Here is a 24,595-nt window from a genome sequence, read left to right on the forward strand (position 1 = left end):
GCCCATAATGCAATAAATATTGTCATAAAAGCATGATGCAAAATGGACGTATCAACTACCCAAGCTTAGACCTCGCTTGGCGTCAAGCGAAAAGCTGATAACAATAAATATGTCCTCATGTTTAGAGGTAGAGGCGTCGATAAAAATAAAATACGGACATGAAGGCATCGTGATTATTTCATAACAGCAACATAAATAGATTTTTTTCATATGATTACTCATGTTCAAGTAATGACCTATTCACAAAGCCAAAGCATGAATCAGAAACATTATTGGGCACTAACAATTATAATCTCAGTCATTGAAGCAATTGCAATTTATCATAACATCGGAAAGAGTCTATGTTAGAGCTTAAAAGCAAGTCCACATACTCAACTATCATTTAGTCCTTCATAATTGCTAGCACTCACGCGATACTTGTGGTTACGGAGTTTTAATCGGACATAGAGAAAGATAGGGGCTTATAGTTTTGCCCCACAACCTTTTACCTCAAAGGTAATGTCAACAATAATAATTCATGCTCCCCCACATCCAATTAGATATGTATATCATACTATTTCCAACATGCTGAGCTTGCCAAAGGAGAAAATGAAAAAGGAAAGGTGAGGATCACCGTGACTCTTGTAAGGTAGAGGATAATAATAAAAGATAGGCCCTTCGCAGAGGGAAGCAGAGGTTGTCATGCGCATTTAGGGTTGATGCACAAAATCTTAATGCAAAAGAACGTCACTTTATATTGCCCCTTGCATGTGAACCTTTATTATGCAGTCCGTCGCTTTTATTGCGTCCACAACAAGTTCGTACAAAGCTTATTTCTCTACAATAATAACTCATGCATATTTAGAGAGCAATTTTATTGCTTGCACCGATGACAACTTACTTGAAGGATCTTACTCAATCCATAGGTAGATATGGTGGACTCTCATGGCAAAACTGGTTTAAGGGTGTTTGGAAGTACAAGTAGTATTTCTACTTGGTGCTAAGAATTTGGCTAGCATGAGGGGGAAAGGCAAGCTCAACACGGTAGAGGATCCATGACAACATACTTTATCTCGAATGTAAGAAAACATAACTCATTATGTTGTCTTCCTTGTCCAACCTCAACTCTTTAGCATGTCATATTTTAATGAGTGCTCCCAACCATAAAAGATGTCAATGATAATATATCTATATGTGAAACCTCTCTTTCCTTATTACTTCCTATTAATTGCAACGATGACCAAAGCTATATTTGCCAACTCCCAACAACTTTTAATCATCATACTCTTTCTATGTGAAGTCATTACTTTCACTAAGATCAATATGAGCTCCTTGATTCTTTTTATTCTTTTCTTCTACTTACCCGATATCATGGCAAAACAATCAAGCCCTTGACTCAACACTAATCTTTATTATAAAGCTCACGGACTCGATTACAAAGAAGGATCATAAAGCAAAACTCAAAACTAAATCATGCCACGACTTTATTCTACTAAATCAAGATACTACTAATAGGATCGAACTAAGAAAAACTGTAAAGATAGGAGTTGTGATGGTCATATGATACCAGGGCACCTCCCCCAAGCTTGGCAGTTGCCAAGGGGAGTGCCCATACCCATGTGATTATTTCTCCTTCTTTGTTGTTGGTGTAATATTCTTGGCGATGATTCCCCTCAGAATATGATTCTCCTCCTCGAGCCTATTGACTTGCTGCTTGAGGTCCATTATTTCCTTGTGAAGCTTCCCTGTAATAGCTAAAGCTCCTTGCACCCAAGGGTGTTGCATAGCCGTGGGAGAACAAGAGACACTCCTCCTCATATTTTCATAGGAAAGTAATTTAACATTGGAAGGGATAACCGAGTTTGGAATAGCTGAGCTCTGTAGTTCCCCCATAGTAAACCCAGCTCGGAGACGAGAGGTAACTTCTTGATCTTCCATGGCATCTACTCTCATCAGGTCAGCCTCCATATCTTCCTCCGTTGCCGGCCCAAAGTGGTCAGCGTCGCTTTTTACCCTTGGTTCCGGTTCCGGGTTAGATACCCGGCTTTCTCCGACCGACTCTTGAGAAGACATATTGCTTCAATCTGCAACAGCAACAACTTGAAACGAAAACAGAAGATATTTGCATGATACGAGAGTCAAAACCTTCGGGAGTATATATAATGAATTTTTACCGACCAAAATATGTATCGTGCAAGGAAACGGAGTCCGGAGGGAACACAAGGTGCGCACGAGGTAGGGGGGCGTGCCCAGGGGGTAGGGCGCGCCCTCCACCCTCGTGGAGGCCTCGTGACCTCCCCGAACTGCTACTTATTTTTCTATTTTTCTAAATATTCCAAAACGGAGAAATATTGCCTTAAAAATTGTTTTGGAGTTGGTTTACTTACCGTACCACATGCCTATTCCTTTTCGGAGTCTGGAACATTCTGGAAAGTGTCCTTTATGTACTCCTCCGGGGTCATGGTTTCAATAATATTAATTTCAACATTTATAGGATTACCTAAGATATAGTGTTTGATCCTTTGACCGTTTACCACCTTCCGATTTGTGCCTGTGAAGTTGTTGATTTTTATGGCAGCGGAACGATAGACCTCCTCGATAACATAGGGACCTTCCCATTTAGAGAGAAGTTTTCCTGCAAAAAATCTTAAACGAGAGTTGTATAGCAATACATAATCACCTACATTAAACTCACGCTTTTGTATCCTTTTGTCATGCCATCTTTTAACTTTTTCTTTAAACAACTTGGCATTTTCATAAGCTTGGGCTCTCCATTCATCAAGTGAGCTAATATCAAATAACCTCTTCTCACCGGCAAGTTTGAAATCATAGTTGAGCTCTTTAATAGCCCAATATGCCTTATGTTCTAGTTCGAGAGGTAAGTGACAAGCTTTTCCATAGACCATTTTGTACGGAGACATACCCATAGGATATTTATAAGCAGTTCTATAGGCCCATAATGCATCATCAAGTTTCTTGGACCAATTCTTTCTAGACCTATTAACAGTCTTTTGCAAAATTAATTTGAGCTCCCTATTGCTCAATTCTACTTGACCACTAGACTGCAGGTGATAAGGAGATGCAATCCTATGATTAACGTCATATTTAGCAAGCATCTTACGGAAAGCACCATGAATAAAGTGTGAACCACCATCAGTCATTAAATATCTAGGGACTCCAAACCTTGGAAAAATAACTTCCTTAAGCATTTTAATAGATGTGTTATGATCAGCACTACTAGTTGGAATAGCTTCCACCCACTTAGTAACGTAATCAACAGCAACTAAAATATGTGTGTATCCATTAGAGGCAGGAAAAGGTCCCATATAATCAAAGCCCCAAACATCAAATGGCTCAATAACAAGCGAGCAATTCATAGGCATTTCTTGACGTCTACTAATATTAGCAATACTTTGACATTCATCGCAAGACAAAACAAACTTACAGGCATCTTTGAAGAGAGTAGGCCAATAAAAACCGGATTGCAATACCTTATGTGCAGTTCTATCTCCAGCACGGTGTCCTCCATCAGCTTCGGAGTGACACTTGCGTAGGATTTGTTCCTGTTCATGCTCAAGTACACAACGTCTAATGACACCATCTACTCCTTCTTTATAAAGATGTGGATCATCCCAAAAGTAATGTCGCAAGTCAATGAAAAACTTTTTCTTTTGCTGGTAAGTGAAGCTAGGTGGTATAAATTTAGCAACAATATAATTAGCATAATCAGCATACCAAGGAGTGCTACGATAAGTGCTTATGCCATTTAATTGTTCATCAGGAAAGCTATCATCAATAGGTAGTGGGTCATCGAGAACATTCTCTAACCTAGACAAGTTGTCTGCAACAGGGTTCTCAGCTCCCTTTCTATCAACAATATGCAAATCAAATTCTTGAAGCAGGAGAACCCATCTAATAAGTCTAGGTTTTGCATCCTTCTTTTCCATAAGATATTTAATAGCAGCATGATCAGTGTGAATAGTAACTTTGGAATCAACAATATAAGGTCGAAACTTATCACAAGCAAACACCACTGCTAAAAGTTCCTTTTCGGTAGTAGCATAATTTCTTTGAGCGCTGTCTAGAGTCTTACTAGCATAATGGATAACATTTAATTTCTTATCAACTCTCTGCCCTAGAACATCACCTACAACATAATCACTAGCATCACACATAATTTCAAAGGGTAAATTCCAATCACGTGGCTGAACAACAGGTGCAGAGACTAGTGCTTTCTTAAGTATTTCAAATGCTTCTACACAATCATCATCAAAGACAAATGGTACATCTTTTTGTAACAAATTTGTTAGAGGCCGAGAAATTTTTGAGAATTCCTTAATGAACCTCCTATAAAATCCGGCATGACCAAGGAAACTTCTTATACCTTTGATGTCCTTGGGATATGGCATCTTTTCAATAGCATCAACCTTGGCTTGATCAACTTTAATACCTCTTTCAGAGACCTTGTGCCCCAAGACAATACCTTCATTAACCATAAAGTGGCACTTTTCCCAATTCAAGACAAGATTAGTTTCTTCACATCTCTGCAAAACTCGATCAAGATTGCTTAAGCAATCATCAAAAGAAGAACCATAGACGGAAAAGTCGTCCATGAAAACCTCACAAATCTTTTCACAAAAATTAGAGAATATAGCCATCATGCATCTTTGAAAGGTAGCAGGTGCATTACATAAACCAAAAGGCATACGTCTATAAGCAAAAGTACCAAAAGGACATGTAAAAGTAGTCTTTGATTGATCTTTAGCTGACATAGGTATTTATGAGAAACCATAATAACCATCTAGAAAGCAATAATGTGTATGTTTGCATAACCTTTCTAGCATTTGATCAATAAAAGGTAAGGGGTAATGATCTTTCTTAGTAGCTTTATTTAATTTACGGAAATCAATTACCATCCTATAACCTGTGATAATTCTTTGAGGGATCAATTCATCTTTATCATTAGGGACAACAGTAATACCTCCCTTCTTAGGGACACAATGGACATGACTTACCCACTGACTATCAGCAACAGGATAAATTATACCTGCCTCCAGAAGCTTGAGTATTTCTTTTCTTACCACTTCTTTCATTTTAGGATTCAAACGTCGTTGAGGATCACAAACTGGTTTGGCATCAGCTTCCAAATTTATTTTATGTTGACATAGAGTGGGACTAATGCCCTTAAGATCATCCAGAGTATATCCAATAGCAGCACGGTGCTTCTTCAGAGTTTTCAATAATCTTTCCTCTTCATGCTCTGAAAGGTTAGCGCTAATAATGACAGGATATATTTTCTTTTCATCAAGATAAGCATATTTAAGATTATCAGGCAACTGTTTAAGCTCAAATACGGGATCACCCTTGGGTGGAGGGGGATCCCCTAGGATTTCAACAGGCAAATTGTGTTGCAGAATAGGTTCCTGTTTAAAGAATACTTCATCTATTTCCCTTCTTTCATTCATGAACATATCATTTTCATGGTCTAGAAAATACTATTCTAAAGGAGAGGTACAACAATAGAGGCAAGACCAATAATTTCATCCTTACTAGGCGATTCTTCCTCACGATGTTGTTTACTAAATTTAGAGAAATTAAACTCATGAACCATATCATCCAAGCCAATAGTAACAACATTCTTTTTGCAATCTATCTTAGCATTAAAAGTATTCAAGAAGGGTCTACCAAATATAATGGGACAAAAGCTATCTTGTGGGGAACCAAGAACAAGAAAATCAGTGGGATATTTGGTTTTCCCACACAAGACTTCAACATCTCTAACAATTCCCACTGGAGAAATAGTATCTCTATTGGCAAGCTTAATTGTAACATCAATACCTTCTAACTCAGCAGGTGCAATATCATGCATAATTTCCTTGTATAAGTCAATGGGTATAGCACTAGCACTAGCACCCATATCACACAAGCCATGATAACAATGATCTCCTATTTTAACAGAAATAACAGGCACGCCTACCACAGGTCTATGTTTATCTTTATCACAAGGTTTAGCAATTCTGGCAGTTTCACCACAAAATTGAATAACATGCCCATCAATATTGTCAGACAAGAGATCTTTAACAATAGCAATATTAGGTTCTACTTTGACTTGCTCAGGAGGTGTATAAGTTCTAATATTGCTTTTACGAACAATAGTTGAAGCTTTAGCATGATCCTTCATTCTAACAGGAAAAGGTGGTTTCTCAACATAAGAAGTGGGAACAATAGGATCATTATAAGTGGCAATCTTTTCTTCAACTTTAATAGGTGCAGCTACTTTTACTTCTATGGGAGGATGATATTTAAACCACTTCTCCTTGGGGAGATCAACATAAGTAGCAAAAGATTCACAGAAAGAAGCTACTATCTCAGAGTCAAGTCCATACTTAGTGCTAAACTTACGGAAAATATCGGTATCCATAAAAGATTTAACACAATCAAACTTGGGTGTCATACCTGACTCCTTACCTTCGTCGAGGTCCCAATCTTCAAGAGTTACGTTTAATTCTATCTAGTAAATTCCATCTGAATTCAATATTCTTCATCATGAAAGAGCCAGCACAGGAAGTATCGAGCATGGAGCAATTGTTATCAGAAAGCCGAGCATAGAAACTTTGCATCATTACTTCTCTTGCGACCTCATGATTGGGGCATGAATATAACATTGATTTAAGCCTCCCCCAAGCTTGAGCGATGCTTTCTCCTTCGCGAGGCCAAAAATTATATATATAATCGCGATCACGATGAACAAGATGCATAGGGTAATACTTTTGATGAAATTCCAATTTCAATCTTTTATAATTCCATGATCTCGTATCATCACATAGCCTGTACCATGTCAATGCGTCTCCCTTCAAAGATAAAGGGAAAGCCTTCTTCTTAACAGCATCATCGGGTATACTTGCAAGCTTAAATAGTCCACAAACTCATCCACATAACGTAGATGTTCATCAGGATGCTTTGTTCCATCTCCTGTAAAAGTGTTAGCTAGCAGTTTTTCCATCAAACCCGAAGGAATCTCAAAAGGAGTTTCATTTTCAATAGGTTCAGTAGGTTGAGGAGCAACTCTTTGCTCTGCTGGACGGGGTGAACATACCCCGAACAAGCCCCTCAGACAATTACTTTCCATAGTAACAAGTGACAGAAAATTTCAGCACACTAAATAAATTTTTCCTTACCAAATTCCAGCTACCAAAGGCGCTTCAATCCCCGGCAACAGCGCCAGAAAAGAGTCTTGATGACCCACAAGTATAGGGGATCTATCGTAGTCCTTTTGATAAGTAAGAGTGTCAAACTTAACGAGGAGCAGAAGGAAATGATAAGCGGTTTTCAGCAAGGTATTCTCTGCAAGTACTAAAATAAGTGGTAACAGATAGTTTTGTGATAAGATAAATTGTAACGAGCAACAAATAATAAAAGTAAATAAGGTGCAGCAAGGTGGCCCAATCCTTTTTGTATCAAAGGACAAGCCTAGACAAACTCTTATGATAGGAAAAGCGCTCCCGAGGACACATGGGAATATCGTCAACCTAGTTTTCATCACGCTCATATGATTCGCGTTTGGTACTTTGATAATTTGATATGTGGGTGTACCGGTGCTTGCGTACTGCCCTTACTTGGACAAGCATCCCACTTATGATTAACCTCTATTGCAAGCATCCGCAACTACAACAAAAGTATTAAGGTAAACGTAACCATAGCATGAAACATGTGGATCCAAATCAGCCCCTTACGAAGCAACGCATAAACTAGAGTTTAAGCTTCTATCACTCTAGCAACCCATCATCTACCTATTACTTCCCAATGCCTTCCTCTAGGCCCAAATAATGATGAAGTATTATGTAGTCGACGTTCACATAACACCACTAGAGGTTAGACAACATACATCTCATCAAAATATCGAACGAATACCAAATTCACATGACTACTAATAGCAAGACTTCTCCCTTGTCCTCAGGAACAAACGTAATTACTCACAAAACATATTCATGTTCATAATCAGAGGGGTAATAATATGCATAAAGGATCTGAACATATGGCCTTCCACCAAATAAACCAACTAGCATCAACTACCAAGAGTAATCAACACTACTAGCAACCTACTAGCACCAATCCCGGACTTGGAGACAAGAATTGGATACAAGAGATGAACTAGGGTTTGGAGATGAGATGGTGCTGGTGAAGATGTTGATGGAGATTGCCCTCTCCCGATGAGAGGAGCGTTGGTGATGACGATGGTGATTATTTCCCCCTCCTGGAGGGAAGTGTCCTCGACAGAAGAGCTCTGCCAGAGCCCTAGATTGGTTCCACCAAGGTTCCGCCTCGTGGCGGCGGAGTCTCATCCCGAAAGGTTCTCTTTGGGTTTTTTCTCATCGAAAGACTTCGTATAGGAGAAGATGGGCATCAGAGAGCCACCAAGGGGCCCACAAGGTAGGGGGCGCGCCCAGGGGGGGAGCGCCCCCACCCTCGTGAGCAGGGTGTGGGCCCCCTGGCCTTCATCTTTGGCGACGATTTTTCTTTATTTATTTCAAGGTATTCCGTGGAGTTTCAGGACTTTTGGAGTTGTGTAGAATAGGCCTCCAATATTTGCTCCTTTTCCAGCCCAGAATTCCAGCTGCCGGCATTCTCCCTCTTCATGTAAACCTTGTAAAATAAGAGAGAATAGCCATAAGTATCATGACATAACGTGAAACAATAGTCCATAATGCAATAAATATTGTCATAAAAGCATGATGCAAAATGGACGTATCAGTCGGTGAAGAGGTTGGTGAAGAGATGATGTTGTAGGCGTAGAGGATCTCGGATCAGAGGACTCTTTGTGATTTGGCGCAGAAAATCCCAGCTCCCGAAGCAAGGGAGATCGACACGCTGGCAATCCAGGCTCCCGATCTGAGGGAGATCCCCCTGACACCTCAGGTCTACCGCTGTCGGTGGCTGGCTTGATCTGCGGGCCCACGGTGCGACTCGGTGATGTGCTCCCTCCCGCGCCTGGGCTGGCAGGGTCCACCCCGCGTGGCAACGCGCTCCTGCCCGCGCCTTGGCTGGCGGTGTCCACCACACGTGGGCTGTTGGCCACCCCTGCGGCTGGGCTAGATGGCTCTTCCCGCGCGCTGTTGGCTGCATGCAGAGAAAGGCGATCCTCCTCGGATCTCTCACCAACAGAGACAGTAGGGTTGGCGCAGGAATCAACATTGGATCATGCGCTGCTGCCAAGCAAATCAGCCTCAGAACTTGTGCCCGCTTTGTCCAGATCTGTACACATAAAATGACAACCCAAATCTGCACATATATCATTAGAACCACAATTTCCTATGGAATTTTTCACATGATCAGTTTTATGTAATTCACCCCCGTGATCTGGAAGGAGTGCTATTTCAGCACGGAGAATGGCCCCTGCATTGGGATGAAGTTTGGCAAATGGAAAAAGAGTTTCATCAAAGATAACATCTCTAGAAATATAAATGCATCCAGTGGCAATTTCTAGGCACTTATACCCTTTGTGGAGATTACTATAGCCAAGAAAAACACATTGGGTGGGGTGAAGCTCAAGTTTATGACGATTGTATGGACGTAGATTGGGATAGCAAGCACACCCAAAAATTCGAAGAGAGTTATAGTTAGGTTTTTGATGATATAATCGCTCCAATGGAGTGGTATTGCCAATGACCTTACTAGGGAGACGATTAATAAGATAGGTGGTAGTGATGAACACTTCATTCTAATACTTTAGAGGCATGGAGGCATGAGCAAAAAGGGAGAGACCAACTTCAACACTGTGGTGGTGTTTCCGCTTAGCGGAGCCATTTTGTTGGTTAGCATGAGTACAAGACACATGATGCTCAATCCCTATGCTACAAAAGAAAGAATTAAGATTCTCATATTCTCCTCCCCAGTCACTTTGGACTATTAAGATTTTTATATCAAGGTGTCTTTCAACAAGTTTTTGAAACTCAAGGAACACACAAAAAACTTCAGATAAGGGAGTTGATGACCCCATACATCACTGATAATAAGCTCTAAAGGAGCATGGTACACACTATTTGACTTAGGATAAGGGACTTGATGACTCTTGGCACATTGACAAGCTTCACACACAGACTCACTAATTTGACTATCTGACAATGAGAGATTGCCTTTATTAACTACCTGCTTGACTATGATCAATGGCGGATGTCCTAATCTTTGTTGCCATCTTGCCAAGGAGGGCTTGATGACGGAGTAGACTTGATGACAATTGCGACTAAGTGCTCCATATGTAATGGGGTAGAGGCCTCCAATGCATATACCGTGATGGAGGAGTTCCCTCGTTGTCCGATCCTTTATAAAAAAGTAACGAGGGTGAGTTTCAAAGAAGACATTATTATTAGTGGCTAAACGAGACATAGATGCAAGGTTTTTGTTGGCTTGTGGAACATGAAGGACATCTATTAAGACAAGATCATGTTTAAGAGTAGGGGAATTAATAAAAGCTTGACCAATGTGTGTAATATCCATACCTCCAGTGCTTGCGGTGTGAATTTGACAATTGCCAAGGTACTTTTCACGTAGAGCAAGTTGCTCTAGTTCTCCTGTGACGTGGTAATGGTCCGTTGCACCAGAGTCAACATACCAAACTCCTTCTCCTCCTTGCTCACGCATGGCTGCAGCAACATGACGAGCATTGGGGACGTAATCTTCATCATAGCGGTGCCAACAGTCCATGACTTCATGGCCCGCCTTTGAAAGTGCAACTATCCCTAGGTGGTTTTGGTAATTCATAACAACATATAGCTCATTGAGCTAATGCTATTCCAAGACTATTATTTCAGGAAAGCTCAATGAATGGCATGGCATGGATGATGAAAGTTGATCCCTCAAAATACTAAGGACAAAGGATTGGCTCAAGCTCAAAGGCTCAAGACTCTTCATTTTATATTTTAGTGATCCAAGATCACATTGAGTCTATAGGAAAAGCCAATACTATCAAGGAGGGATGAGGTGTTGCTTAATGAGTCTCTTGCTTCATGTGCTTTGTGATATGCTCCAAAACCCTCAGCTACTTTCCCACATCCACAAATGACCTAAACCCAAAGCCAAAATCGGTCACACCGATTCTTCCAATCCGGCGCCACCAATTCCAAAAGTCATAGCCACTGCCACAAACCCTAAGAAAATCGGTCCTACCGAAAGGGATCTCGGTCTCACCGAGATGGGATTGTAATCTCTCTGTTTCCCTTTGTAACGTTTCGGTCTAACCGAAGTGAGCGATCGGTCCCACCGAGATTGCAATGTAAACTCTCTGTTTCCCTTTTGTAACATTTCGGTCTCACCGAAAAGAGGAAATCGGTCCCACCGAGTTTACCTGACCAACTCGCTGGAAAGCTTATTACCAAAATTGGTTTCACCGAGTTTGTGTAATCGGTCCTACCGAGATTATGTTATGCCCTAACCCTAACCGAATCGGTCTCACCGAGTTGCATGTCGGTCCCACCGAAAATCACTAACGGTCACTAGGTTTACTAAATCGGTCCGACCGAGTCTGTTGAATCGGTCCCACCGAGTTTGGTAAATTGTGTGTAACGGTTAGATTTTGTGTGGAGGCTATATATACCCCTCCACCTCCTCTTCATTCGTAGAGAGAGCCATCAGACTAAACCTACACTTCCAACTTACCATTTCTGAGAGAGAACCACCTACTCATGTGTTGAGGCCAAGATATTCCATTCCTACCATATTAATCTTGATCTCTAGCCTTCCCCAAGTTGCTTTCCACTCAAATCCTCTTTCCACCAGATCCAAATCCTATGAGAGAGAGTTGAGTGTTGGGGAGACTATCATTTGAAGCACAAGAGCAAGGAGTTCATCATCGACGCACCATTTATTACTTCTTGGAGAGTGGTGTCTCCTATGTTGGCTAGGTGTCACTTGGGAGCCTCCGACAGGATTGTGGAGTTGAACCAAGGAGTTTGTAAGGGCAAGGAGATCGCCTACTTCGTGCAGATCTACCGCTAGTGAGGCAAGTCCTTCGTGGGCGACGGCCATGGTGGGATAGACAAGGTTGCTTCTTCATGGACCCTTCATGGGTGGGGCCCTCCGTGGACTCGCGCAACCATTACCCTTCATGGGTTGAAGTCTCCATCAGCGTGGATGTACGATAGCACCACCTATCGGAACCACGCCAAAAACATCTGTGTCTCCAATTGCGTTTGAATCCTCCAAACCCTTCCCTTTACTTTCTAGCAAGTTGCATGCTTTAATTTCCGCTGCCTATATACTCTTTGCATGCTTGCTTGAATTGTGTGATGATTGCTTGACTTGTCCTAAGATAGCTAAAATCTGCCAAACTCTAAAATTGGGAAAAGGTTAAGTTTTTAATTGGTCAAGTAGTCTAATCACCCCCCCTCTAGACATACTTCAAGGTCCTACAAGTGGTATCAGAGCTTTGGTCTCCATTTGCTTTGATTTCCATAGCTTTTGGTGGTCATAGCCTTGGTTTCACAACCTAGGAGAGTATGGCGTCTAGCAAGGGAAATTATCACCTTAGATGTCCTTACTTTGATGGTACTAATTTTGCTAGTTGGAAGCATAAGATGAAAATGCATATTCTCGAACATAACCCCGCTGTTTGGGCAATTATTTGTATTGGCTTGCAAGGTGAATTCTTTGATGGGAGAGAACCGAACCGTGAAGCGAATGCGAAAGAATTGAAGATGCTGCAATAGAACGGTCAAGCTTGTGATATCATCTTCAACGGATTGTGCCCCGAAGAATTCAAAAAAATCAGCCGTCTTGAGAATGCAAAGGAAATTTGGGATACTTTGATTGATATGCACGAAGGTACCGAATCCGTCAAGGAATCCAAGTTGGATGTGCTCCAAAGTCAGCTTGACAAGTTCAAAATGAAGGATGGTTAAGGTGTCGCTGAAATGTACTCTAGGCTTGCACTTATCACAAATGAGATTGCTGGCTTAGGGAGTGAAGAGATGACCGACAGATTCATCATCAAGAAGATCTTAAGAGCATTGGATGGAAAGTATGATATCGTGTGCACATTGATCCAAATGATGCCAAACTACAAAAATCTCAAGCCAACGGAAGTCATTGGAAGAATTGTTGCTCATGAGATGTCACTCAAGGATAAGGAGGAACTTCACAACAAGTCAAGTGGTGCTTACAAAGCCTCAAGTGAAGCCCCCGCATCATCAAGTGAGAAACAAACCTTCAACAAAGAATTGAGCTTAATGGTGAAGAACTTCAACAAATTCTACAAGAGTAGAAGCAAAGAAAGAAGCTCCAAGTCAAGGTCTTATCATGACAAAAGGTCTTCTAGTCGAGAGCGCAATTGCTACAATTGTGGGAGGCCTGGACACTACTCCAATGAGTGTACGGCACACTACAAAAGAAGAGAAGATTCTCCAAAAAGAAGAAGCAAAAGAGAAGAATCACCACCAAGAGAGAGGAGGAGTAGAGATGATCGTTATGAACAAAGATCCTCACGGAGAAGCAAGGATTCGGAAAGGAAGGACAAGTCATCAAGGAGCTACACAAAACAAAGACATCAAGCTCATGTTGGTGAATGGGTATCCGGCTCCGACTCCGACAATCGCTCCGAGAGAAGCTATCACTCCGACTCTGAACATACTCAAGATGAAGGTGTTGCCGGTCTAGCACTTGTGTCAACCAACTCCTATGACATATTTCATTCACCAAATGAAGGAATTGGAAGATGCTTCATGGCCAAAGGTCCAAAGGTAACACATCCTGAGTATGTTGATTTCAATAGTGATGAAGATGACTTGCTTGTGGATGATGATTTAGTTGTTGACAACTCTAGTGATGAATACTATGATGAAACGTCAATTAATCATGCTAATCAAACGAATGACAATGATAAGGAGAAAATTTATCTTCTAACTAAAGAATTAAACACTCTAAAGTTGGCTCATGAAACTATCTTCGAAGATCATCGAGAACTTTTAAGGGCTCATGAGAAGTTACGCTTTGAAAAGCTCAATCTTGAGCAAGAGCATGAGTTCTTAAAGGAAATCAATGATGATCTCCATAAGAAAAGTTCTTCTTACATTGCCAAGCGTTTACTCTTATCTACTTACATGCCTCAAGTCAAGTCTGGTAACAAGTACAAGAAAGATACTTCCTCTAGTAGTAACAATAATAATGTTAAATCCAATATTGTTGCTTCTAGTAGTTCTCTTGATTCCACTAATGATTCTCTTAGCCAAGTTACACTTGAGCAAGAAAATAGCTTATTGAAGGGAATTATAGAGAAAGGTGTTTACAAGAGCCTTGCCGGGAGTAAGAAATTCGAGGAAATTGTACGCAAGCAAGGAAGACACCGGAAGAATCAAGGTGTTGGTTTTGAACGAAAGTTCAATGCCAATGGAGTTGAGTGGGAAGAATATCAATACCCCAATACGAAGTTTGTTCCTCAACAAGAGAAGTATGATCCTACTTCCTTCAAGGGAACACAAGCTCAAGATGATCTTCCTCCACAAGACCACAAGAACAAAGGCAAGGATAAGCTTCAAGAAGAGATTGATGCATTTGAAGAAGCACCTAAGGTCTCGGTCAAGTGGATTCCCAAGACTACGTCAAGTTCTACTTCATCAAGTACAACTACAACTCCAAGGATTCCCATCAAGATGATGTGGATCCCGAAGAAGAAGAACTAGAGAGTTCTTGAGGGTGACTCCGCCAACATTCTTCACTCATATCTTTATGGCAAGGACAAGTGCAATCAACTTCCACTTCTTGCACTAGTCCAAGGAGTCACAAACCCTCATGTTGGTAAGGCAAGGGACAAGGTAACCTAATGGTTTCATGGACATCATGTTGTGTGTGCATCACTCTATGTCTATGGATATTCTTGTTTGTTCCTTGTGGGACTAACCCATGTAGGCAAGTTGAAAGTGCAACTCACTCCAAAGGATTGCTCCAAATGATCTACTTCAACATTGAGCATCCACATCTTCAACACCTACATGAAGTCATCATCGACAAAACCCAAGGTTAGTTCATCCCTCTAAAGGGGGGATCTCACATCTAGGGGGAGCTTAACTCAAAAAATTGAGTCAAAGCAACTCTAATGGTGTGAACACATAAATGCATTATGTAAAAGTGGTAACCCCACTTGAGCTTAGACGATGAGTATGACCTATGATCAAATGTTCTCATTTGACTCCTAAGTCAATATACTCATATATACATGACCTAGTCATCGCAAATTGTTTGATAGATGCTAGAATTGGTTGTGCATGCTTTGCCACATATTTCATTTGCCATTTTATTGTGTGAGCATGTTGGTGCATATTTTACTCCTTCAAGGACATCCACTTGTTGTTTTGATTGTTTGGTTCATTCTTCTTTTGGCCAAGTGGATGGACAAGAATGCCTAAGAACCCTCTCTAGCTATCTATGCTGTTCTCGTCTCAAACTCTATTCATGCTACATCACAAAATTTGATCAAGTCAGATTCGAACCAATCTGTGCGAGGAGCACTCGGAGTCCCCGATTCGTTATAGACTTAAACTTCCAAAACCTCTTTGTGATTCTCGGTCTGACCGATTCCTCCATTTCGGTCCTACCGAGATCATTAAGTTGATTTGAGTTTTCAATGTCGGTGCAACCGATTTGAACTTTTCGGTCACACCGAGTTGCTGTAACTGAACACAGTTATGCATCTCGGTGCCACCGAGTTGTTCCACTCGGTCACACCGACAGGGTCGGGCTATATATAGACACGGGCAAAATTTTGGAAATTTCTCCAAAACCCTTCGCCCGCGCAATAGCTCGCTCTGCCATCGAACGTTTCCGGATCGTCTGCTCGTCACCAGCCGCCTCCTGTTGCTGGTCTCCGTCGCTGTCAACGGAATTCAACCCCACCGTTGCAGCCGTAGCGAGTTCATCGCTGCACTAGGGTATGGACTCGATCTTTATGCTATACACATCTGATTCCTAGCACACTGTACTCTTATTGATTCTTGCCATGATTGAAACAATCCTATCCAGCCAAAGTAGTCCGTAGAGTAGATTAGATTCAAATTTTTAGGGTTAGGTTTCAGCCGAAACCATCTCGGACCCACCGAGTTGAAAAACTCGGTCTCACCGATTTGGCATATGCCATTGCACAAGTGACTCTCGGTCTGACCGAGAATTACTAATCGGTGCGACCGATTTTAGGATTCTGTGAAACCCTAGCAGTCTCGGTGCCACCAAACTGTGACTCGGTCCAACCGAATTCATCAATTTAGGTTCCAAAAACTGCTTCGGTATCACTGAGTTTGAAAATCGGTTGATCCGAAATGCTTTCTGTGGAAAACTAAAACTGAATTTTTGAATCATTCTTTTGAAAAATCTCTGCATTTTGTGATGCTTATCCACTCTATCTCATCTATAACTCTTCACAGGGTCAGCAGTCAGATTTTGCAGTATGTCAGACCAGAGTGACAGTCAGAACAGGTCAGCAGAGCAGATTCACTTGAGTGAGGGCATTAGTCCCTCCAGCACTTCAGATGAAGGGAGCAGAAGCAGTCCTAGCAACCTGCCTAGCGCTGCTACCAGGCAAAGGAGAAAGAGAACCTCAGAGTCAGAAGATGAGGACTACAAAGCTGGAGAAGATGATGCTACTTCCAAGAAAGTGGTGCTCAAGAAGGAATATGGCTCAGCAAAGGATATAAAGCCAGGCATGAAGATTAAAAGGCCTGCAGGAAGACAACCAATGTCCAAGGCCAGAGCATCAACTCAACTGCCTGAAAAGCCTGATCCCAAAGAACCAGCTGCTGAAGGCAAGAAGAGGAAGGAAAGGGTCAAGAAGACCATGGCCAGAGTTGTTGGGCAACCTTCCATGATGCAAGAGGAAGAGCTTACTGCACCAGCACCAAAGGCACCAAAGCTTATGGGTGATGCTATTAAATCTGGGGCTGCAACATCTAAGCCCAAGGAAGCACCCAAAGCTGCCCCCAAGGCCAAGTCTGCACCAAAGAGGAATACCAGGAGTATTCCAGCTGCTGAGAAGAACAAGTCCCCAGTGCCTGAGGTTGCTGAGGAGGAAGATGAAGAAGGACAGATTCTAAGGAAGCTCAAGCCTAAGATACCAGATCACAATGATGCCCATCATGTGGCTGAGGACATGAACATCAGAAAAGACTCAGGGTTGAGGCTATGGAGGATGGCAGATCCATATGCCACAAGGAGAAGAACTGCTGTTGATTACAGGTTCCATACAAAGGAACAGCAGGACTTCTATGAGACAATCTTATTGGACAAGAAGCCCATAGTTTGTGATATGAGGTGGGTCGACTGGACCTACATGAAGGAAAATGAAGAGCACTATCCTGGAGTGCAAGACAACTTTGTTGCTTGTGGAGTTGCAGATTGTGTTGGGAAAAAGCTCACAAACTGGAATGATGAACTTATCATGCAATTCTACTCCACAGCACATTTTTACCTAGATGGAAGAATTGTTTGGATGTCTGAAGGTACAAGGTACCAATCCACTGTTGAAGAATGGGCAAAACTGATAAATGCCACAAAGGAAAATGATGATAATCTGGAAGTATATGCCAAGAAGACAATGGGACACAATACCATGGCACACATGTACAAGGAGATCCCAGAAAAAGCCCTAGAGACTTTCTCTTTTGGATCAGTCCATTTTCTGTTGTCAGGGCTACCTACTATCAATTGGATTCTGAGGCACACTCTGTTGCCCAAGTCTGGTGACCACAACATGATCAGAGGGCATGCCATCAATATGTTGCATTTATTTGATGTGCCACAGAAATTCAAAGTCATGAGCCTTATAGTTGAAACCATTAAGAGGACTGCAGCTGATCAGAAGAGGAGTTGTGGTTATGCACCTCAGATTCAGGAATTGATCAACTCAAAGATGGGAACTGGCAAATATCTATTGGATAGGGAACACTTTCCACTCTATTCAGACTTTGAAGACAATGAGGTTGTCATGAATGAGGATGATCCATCATCAGTTCAAGCTCAAGAGAAGAAGGAGAAGGCAATGAAGGAGAAGGCTGCCAAGATGCCAACTCAAGAGGAGGCATCTGAGTATTTCTTGAAAAACAAGCAGGAGCAGCTTGGTTACTTGATAGCATCATCACTGAGGATTGAGAAGGGATTGGCCACCCTCACTCAGAATCAGGAGAGCCTGGAGAGAATCATGGAACAAAAATTCTATGATCTAGATGTCAAAGTAACTGAGGTTCAGTCAGTTGTGGAGCAACTGCAGGATGACATGCAGGAGAGGAAGGGCAAGACAACCACAAATGTCTTTGCCAGAGTGCCTAGAGCTCATAGGTCAGCTGCTGTGCCAGTGCCAAACACTAGAGCAACATCTTCAGCACCAGCTACTGCCCCTTCAGCCCCAGTGCAACCAGCTTCAGCATCAACTCCAGGACCCTCTACATCAACTGAAGCCTTCGTCCAAGGAGCCATCTCTACACCACCAACTGAAGATCAAGCCTGAGAGTCGATCTAGCACTATGCATTTTCCATGAACTTTTTGGTAACTTGTTGCCAAAGGGGGAGAAAAATGTATAGATCATAGGCTTCAAGAGAGAGAGTGTTGCTTTTGTTCTCTCTTGCCTTGTTGGTTTAAACTTGTTTCCTTTTTGATTGGTTGAGATACTATGCTTGTGAGACATTGATGATCATGTGTTTGATCATAAGCTACACTTATGCATGTTTGATGATATTATCCTATCTATCTTATGTGATCATTCACTTTGCTTGGTGATGAGTGCATGTATTCAATACATATCATTTTGAGCGCTCCACCAAGATGCATGTAGCATGGAAGAGTAACCCATGAGCCTAATTCCTTGTGCATTTGCAGTCCAAAGCAAATTTCAAACTATGCACAAATTTAGGAGGAGCTCTTGCTTATCACATACTTCTCAAAGCAACGATGTTTTTATTCTTATTATCATTTGTCGAAGCTTTGATCTATATGTTGTCAACAATTACCAAAAAGGGGGAGATTGAAAGTGCAACTATCCCTAGGTGCTTTTGGTAATTCATAACAACATATAGCTCATTGAGCTAATGCTATTCCAAGACTATTATTTCAGGAAAGCTCAATGAATGGCATGGCATGGATGATGAAAGTGGATCCCTCAAAATACTAAGGACAAAGGATTGGCTCAAGCTCAAAGGCTCAAGACTCTTCATTTTATATTTTAGTGATCCAATATCACATTGAGTCTATAGGAAAAGCCAATACTATCAAGGAGGGATGAGGTGTTGCTTAATGAGTCTGTTGCTTCATGTGCTTTGTGATATGCTCCAAAACCCTCAGCTGCTTTCCCACATCCACAAATGACCTAAACCCAAAGCCAAAATCGGTCACACCGATTCTTCCAATCCGGCGCCACCGATTCCAAAAGTCATAGCCACTGCCACAAACCCTAAGCAAATCGGTCCTACCGATAGGGATCTCGGTCTCACCGAGATGGGATTGTAATCTCTCTGTTTCCCTTCGTAACGTTTCGGTCTAACCGAAGTGAGCGATCGGTCCCACCGAGATTGCAATGTAAACTCTCTGTTTCCCTTTTGTAACATTTCGGTCTCACCGGAAAGAGCAAATCGGTCCCACCGAGTTTACCTGACCAACTCGCTGGAAAGCTTATTACCAAAATCGGTTTCACTGAGTTTGTGTAATCGGTCCTACCGAGATTATGTTATGCCCTAACCCTAACCGAATCGGTCTCACCGAGTTGCATGTCGGTCCCACCGAAAATCACTAACGGTCACTAGGTTTACTAAATCGGTCTGACCGAGTCTGTTGAATCGGTCCCACTGAGTTTGGTAAATCGTGTGTAACAGTTAGATTTTGTGTGGAGGCTATATATACCCCTCCACCTCCTCTTCATTCGTAGAGAGAGCCATCAGACTAAACCTACACTTCCAACTTACCATTTCTGAGAGAGAACCACCTACTCATGTGTTGAGGCCAAGATATTCCATTCCTACCATATGAATCTTGATCTCTAGCCTTCCCCAAGTTGCTTTCCACTCAAATCCTCTTTCCACTAGATCCAAATCCTATGAGAGAGAGTTGAGTGTTGAGGAGACTATCATTTGAAGCACAAGAGCAAGGAGTTCATCATCAATGCACCATTTGTTACTTCTTGGAGGGTGGTGTCTCCTAGATTGGCTAGGTGTCACTTGGGAGCCTCCGACAAGATTGTGGAGTTGAACCAAGGAGTTTGTAAGGGTAAGGAGATCGCCTACTTCGTGAAGGTCTACCGCTAGTGAGGAAAGTCCTTCGTGGGCGACGGCCATGGTGGGATAGACAAGGTTGCTTCTTCGTGGACCCTTCATGGGTGAAGCCCTCCGTGGACTCGCGCAACCGTTACCCTTCGTGGGTTGAAGTCTCCATCAACGTGGATGTACGATAGCACCACCTATCGGAACCACGCCAAAAACATCCGTGTCTCCAATTGCGTTTGAATCCTCCAAACCCTTCCCTTTACTTTCTAGCAAGTTGCATGCTTTAATTTCCGCTGCCTATATACTCTTTGCATGCTTGCTTGAATTGTGTGATGATTGCTTGACTTGTCCTAAGATAGCTAAAATCTGCCAAACTCTAAAATTGGGAAAAGGTTAAGTTTTTAATTGGTCAAGTAGTCTAATCACCCCCCCCCCTCTAGACATACTTCAAGGTCCTACAACCTTCTTGCAGAGTTGGCATCGAGGGCATGGACGAAAGGAAGAGGGACGGAGGTGGTTGTTGTTGTTGAAGCCACCACCCCCTGTCCTATTGTTGTAGCTGCTGCCACCACTGTTGTAGCTGCTGCCACCGCTAGAGTTATTGTAGCTGCCATCGCCTTGCTGGTTGTTGTCACTGTTGGGGAACGTAGTAATTCAAAAAAACCTACGATCACACAAGATCTATCTAGGAGATGCATAGCACCGAGAGGGGAGAGTATGTCCACATACCCTTGTAGACCGAAAGCGGAAGTGTTATGTTAACACGGTTGATGTAGTCGAACGTCTTCGCGATCCAACCGATCCTAGTACCGAACGTACGGCACCTCCGCGTTCAACACACGCTCAGCTCGATGATGTCCCTTGTGCTCTTGATCCAGTTGAGGACGAGGGAGAGTTTTGTTAGCATGACAGCGTGGCGATGGTGATGATGAAGTTATCGGTGCAGGGCTTCACCTAAGCACTACGACGATATGACCGAGGTGTTAAACTGTGGAGGGGGCCACCGCACATGGCTAAGAGATTGTCTGTTGTGCTATGGGGTTCCCTTGGTCACGTATATAAAGGAGGGGGAGGAGGAGGCTGGCGGCCTAGAGGGGGCGCGCCAAGGGGGAGTCCAACTACGATTCCCAATCCAAGTTAGTATCCCTTTCCTATTCCAAGAAGGGAGAAGAGGGAAAAAGGTGGAGGAGGAGGAAAGGGGGCCGCGCCCCCACCCCTAGTCCAATTCGGTTTGGGCTGGGGGCGCCTCTACCTGGCCGCCGCCTCCTCTCTTCCACAAAATCCCATGAGGGTCCATTAACCCCCCCGGGGGGTTCCGGTAACCTCCCGGTACTCCGGAAAATACCCGAATCACTCCGGAACCATTCCGGTGTTCGAATATAACCTTACAATATATCAATCTTTATGTCTGCACCATTTAGAGACTCCTCGTCACGTCCATGATCTCATTTGGGACTCCTAACAAACTTCGGTCATCAAAACACATAACTCATAATACAAATAGTCGTCGAACGTTAAGTGTGCGGACCCTACGGGTTCGAGAACTATGTGGACATGACCGAGACACATCTCCGATCAATAACAAATAGCGGAACCTGGATGCTCATATTGGCTCCTACATATTCTATGAAGATCTTTATCAGTCAAACCGCACAACAACATACGTTGTTCCCTTTGTGATTGGTATGTTACTTGCCCGAGATTCGATCGTCAGTATCTTCATACCTAGTTCAATCTCATTACCGGCAAGTCTCTTTACTCGCTTTGTAAAGCTTCATACCGCAACTAACTCATTAGTCACATTGCTTGCAAGATAGTGATGAGAATTACCGAGAGGGCCCAGAGATACCTCTCTGATACATGGAGTGAAAAATCCTAATCTTGATCTATGCGAACCCAAAAAACACCTTCAGAGACACCTGTAGAGCATCTTTATAATCACCTATTTACGTTGTGACATTTGATAGCACACAAGGTGTTCATCCAGTATTCGGGAGTTGCATAATCTCATAGTCAGAGGAACATGTATAAGTCATGAAGAAAGCAATATCAATAAAACTTAACGATCATTATGCTAAGCTAACAGATGGGTCTTGTCCATCACATCATTCTCCTAATGATGTGATCCCGTTCATCAAATGACAACACATGTCTATGGTTAGGAAACATAACCATCTTTGAGTAACAATCTAGTCAAGTAGAGGCACACTAGGGACACTATGTATTGTCTATGTGTTCACACATGTACTAAGTTTCCGGTTAATACAATTCTAGCATGAATAATAAACATTTATCATGATATAAGGAAATATAAATAACAACTTTATTATTGCCTCTAGGGAATATTTCCTTTAGTCTCCCACTTGCACTAGAGTCAATAATCTAGATTACATAGTAATGATTCTAACACCCATGGAGTCTTGGTGTTGATCATGTTTTGCACATGGAAAAGGCTTAGTCAACGGGTCTACAACATTCAGATCCGTATGTATTTTGGAAATCTCTGTGTCTCCCTCTGCGACTTGATGATGGATGGAATTTAAGCGTCTCTTGATGTGTTTGGTTCTCTTGTGAAATTTGGATTCCTTTGCCAAGGCAATTCCTCCAGTATTGTCACAAAAGATTTTCATTGGACCCGATGCACTAGGTATTACACCTAGATCAGATATGAAATCCTTCATCCAGAGTCCTTCATTTGCTGCTTCCGAAGCAGCTATGTACTCCGCTTCACACATAGATCCCGCCACGACGCTTTGCTTGGAACTACACCAACTGACGGCTCCACCATTGAATATAAATATGTATCTGGATTGTGACTTAGAGTCATCCGGATCAGTGTCAAAGCTTGCATCGATGTAACCATTTACCACAAGCTCTTTGGCACCTCCATAAATGAGAAACATATCCTTAGTCCTTTTTAGGTATTTTAGGATGTTCTTGACCGCTATCCAGTGATCCACTCCTGGATTATTTTGGTACCTCCCTGCTGTACTTATAGCAAGGAACACATCAGGTCTGGTACACAGCATTGCATACATGATAGAACCTATGGCTGAGGCATAGGGAATGTTTTTCATTTACTCTCTACCTTCTGAAGTGGTTGGGCATTGAGTCTGACTCAACTTTACACCTTGTAATACATGCAAGAACCCTTTCTTTGACGGATCCATTTTGAACTTCTTCAAAACTTTATCAAGGTATGTGCTTTGTGAAAGTCCAATTAAGCGTCTTGATCTATATCTATAGACCTTGATGCCCAATATGTAAGCAACTTCACCGAGGTCTTTCATTGAAAAATTCTTATTCAAGTATCCTTTTATGCTATCCAGAAATTCTGTATTATTTCCAATCAACAATATGTCATCCACATATCATATTAGAAATGCTACAGAGCTCCCACTCACTTTCTTGTAAATACAAGCTTCTCCAAAAGTCTGTATAAAACCATATGCTTTGATCACACTATCAAAGCGTATATTCCAACTCCAAGAGGCTTGCACCAGTCCATAAATGGATCGCTAGAGCTTGCACACTTTGTTAGCACCATTTGCATCGACAAAACCTTCTGGTTGCATCATATACAACTCTTCTTTAAGAAATCCATTAAGGAATGCAGTTTTGACATCCATTTGCCAAATTTCATAATCATAAAATGCGGCAATTGCTAACATGATTCGGACAGACTTAAGCATCACTACGGGTGAGAAGATCTCATCGTAGTCGAGCTTTGTAGACAGTAACATTACCGTCAATGTAAGTCTTCTTCTTGAAGATCCACTTATTTTCTATGGCTTGCCGATCATCAGGAAGTCCACCAAAGTCCACACTTTGTTCTCATACATGGATCCCATCTCAAATTTCATGGCCTCAAGCCATTTTGTGGAATCTGGGCTCATCATCGCTTCCTCATAGTTCATAGGTTCATCATGGTCTAGTAACATGACTTCTAGAATAGGATTACCATACCACTCTGGTGCAGATCGTACAATGGATGACCTACGAGGTTCGGTAGTAACTTGATCTGAAGTTTCATGATCATCATCATTAGCTTCCTCACTAATTGGTGTAGGCATCACTGGAACTAATTTCTGTGATGAACTACTTTCCAATTCAGGAGAAGGTACAATTACCTTATCAAGTTCTACTTTCCTCCCACTCACTTCTTTCGAGAGAAACTCCTTCTCTAGAAAGAATCCATTCTTATCAATAAATATCTTGCCTTCGGATCTGTGATAGAAGGTGTACCCAACGATTTCCTTTGGGTATCCTATGAAGAAACATTTCTCCGATTTGGGTTCGAGCTTATTAGGTTGAAGCTTTTTCACATAAGCATCGCAGCCCCAAACTTCAAGAAACGACAACTTAGGTTTCTTGCCAAACCACAGTTCATATA

Source organism: Triticum dicoccoides, chromosome 4B (assembly GCF_002162155.2).
Source record: "Triticum dicoccoides isolate Atlit2015 ecotype Zavitan chromosome 4B, WEW_v2.0, whole genome shotgun sequence".
In the NCBI taxonomy this organism is placed as follows: Eukaryota; Viridiplantae; Streptophyta; class Magnoliopsida; order Poales; family Poaceae; genus Triticum; species Triticum dicoccoides.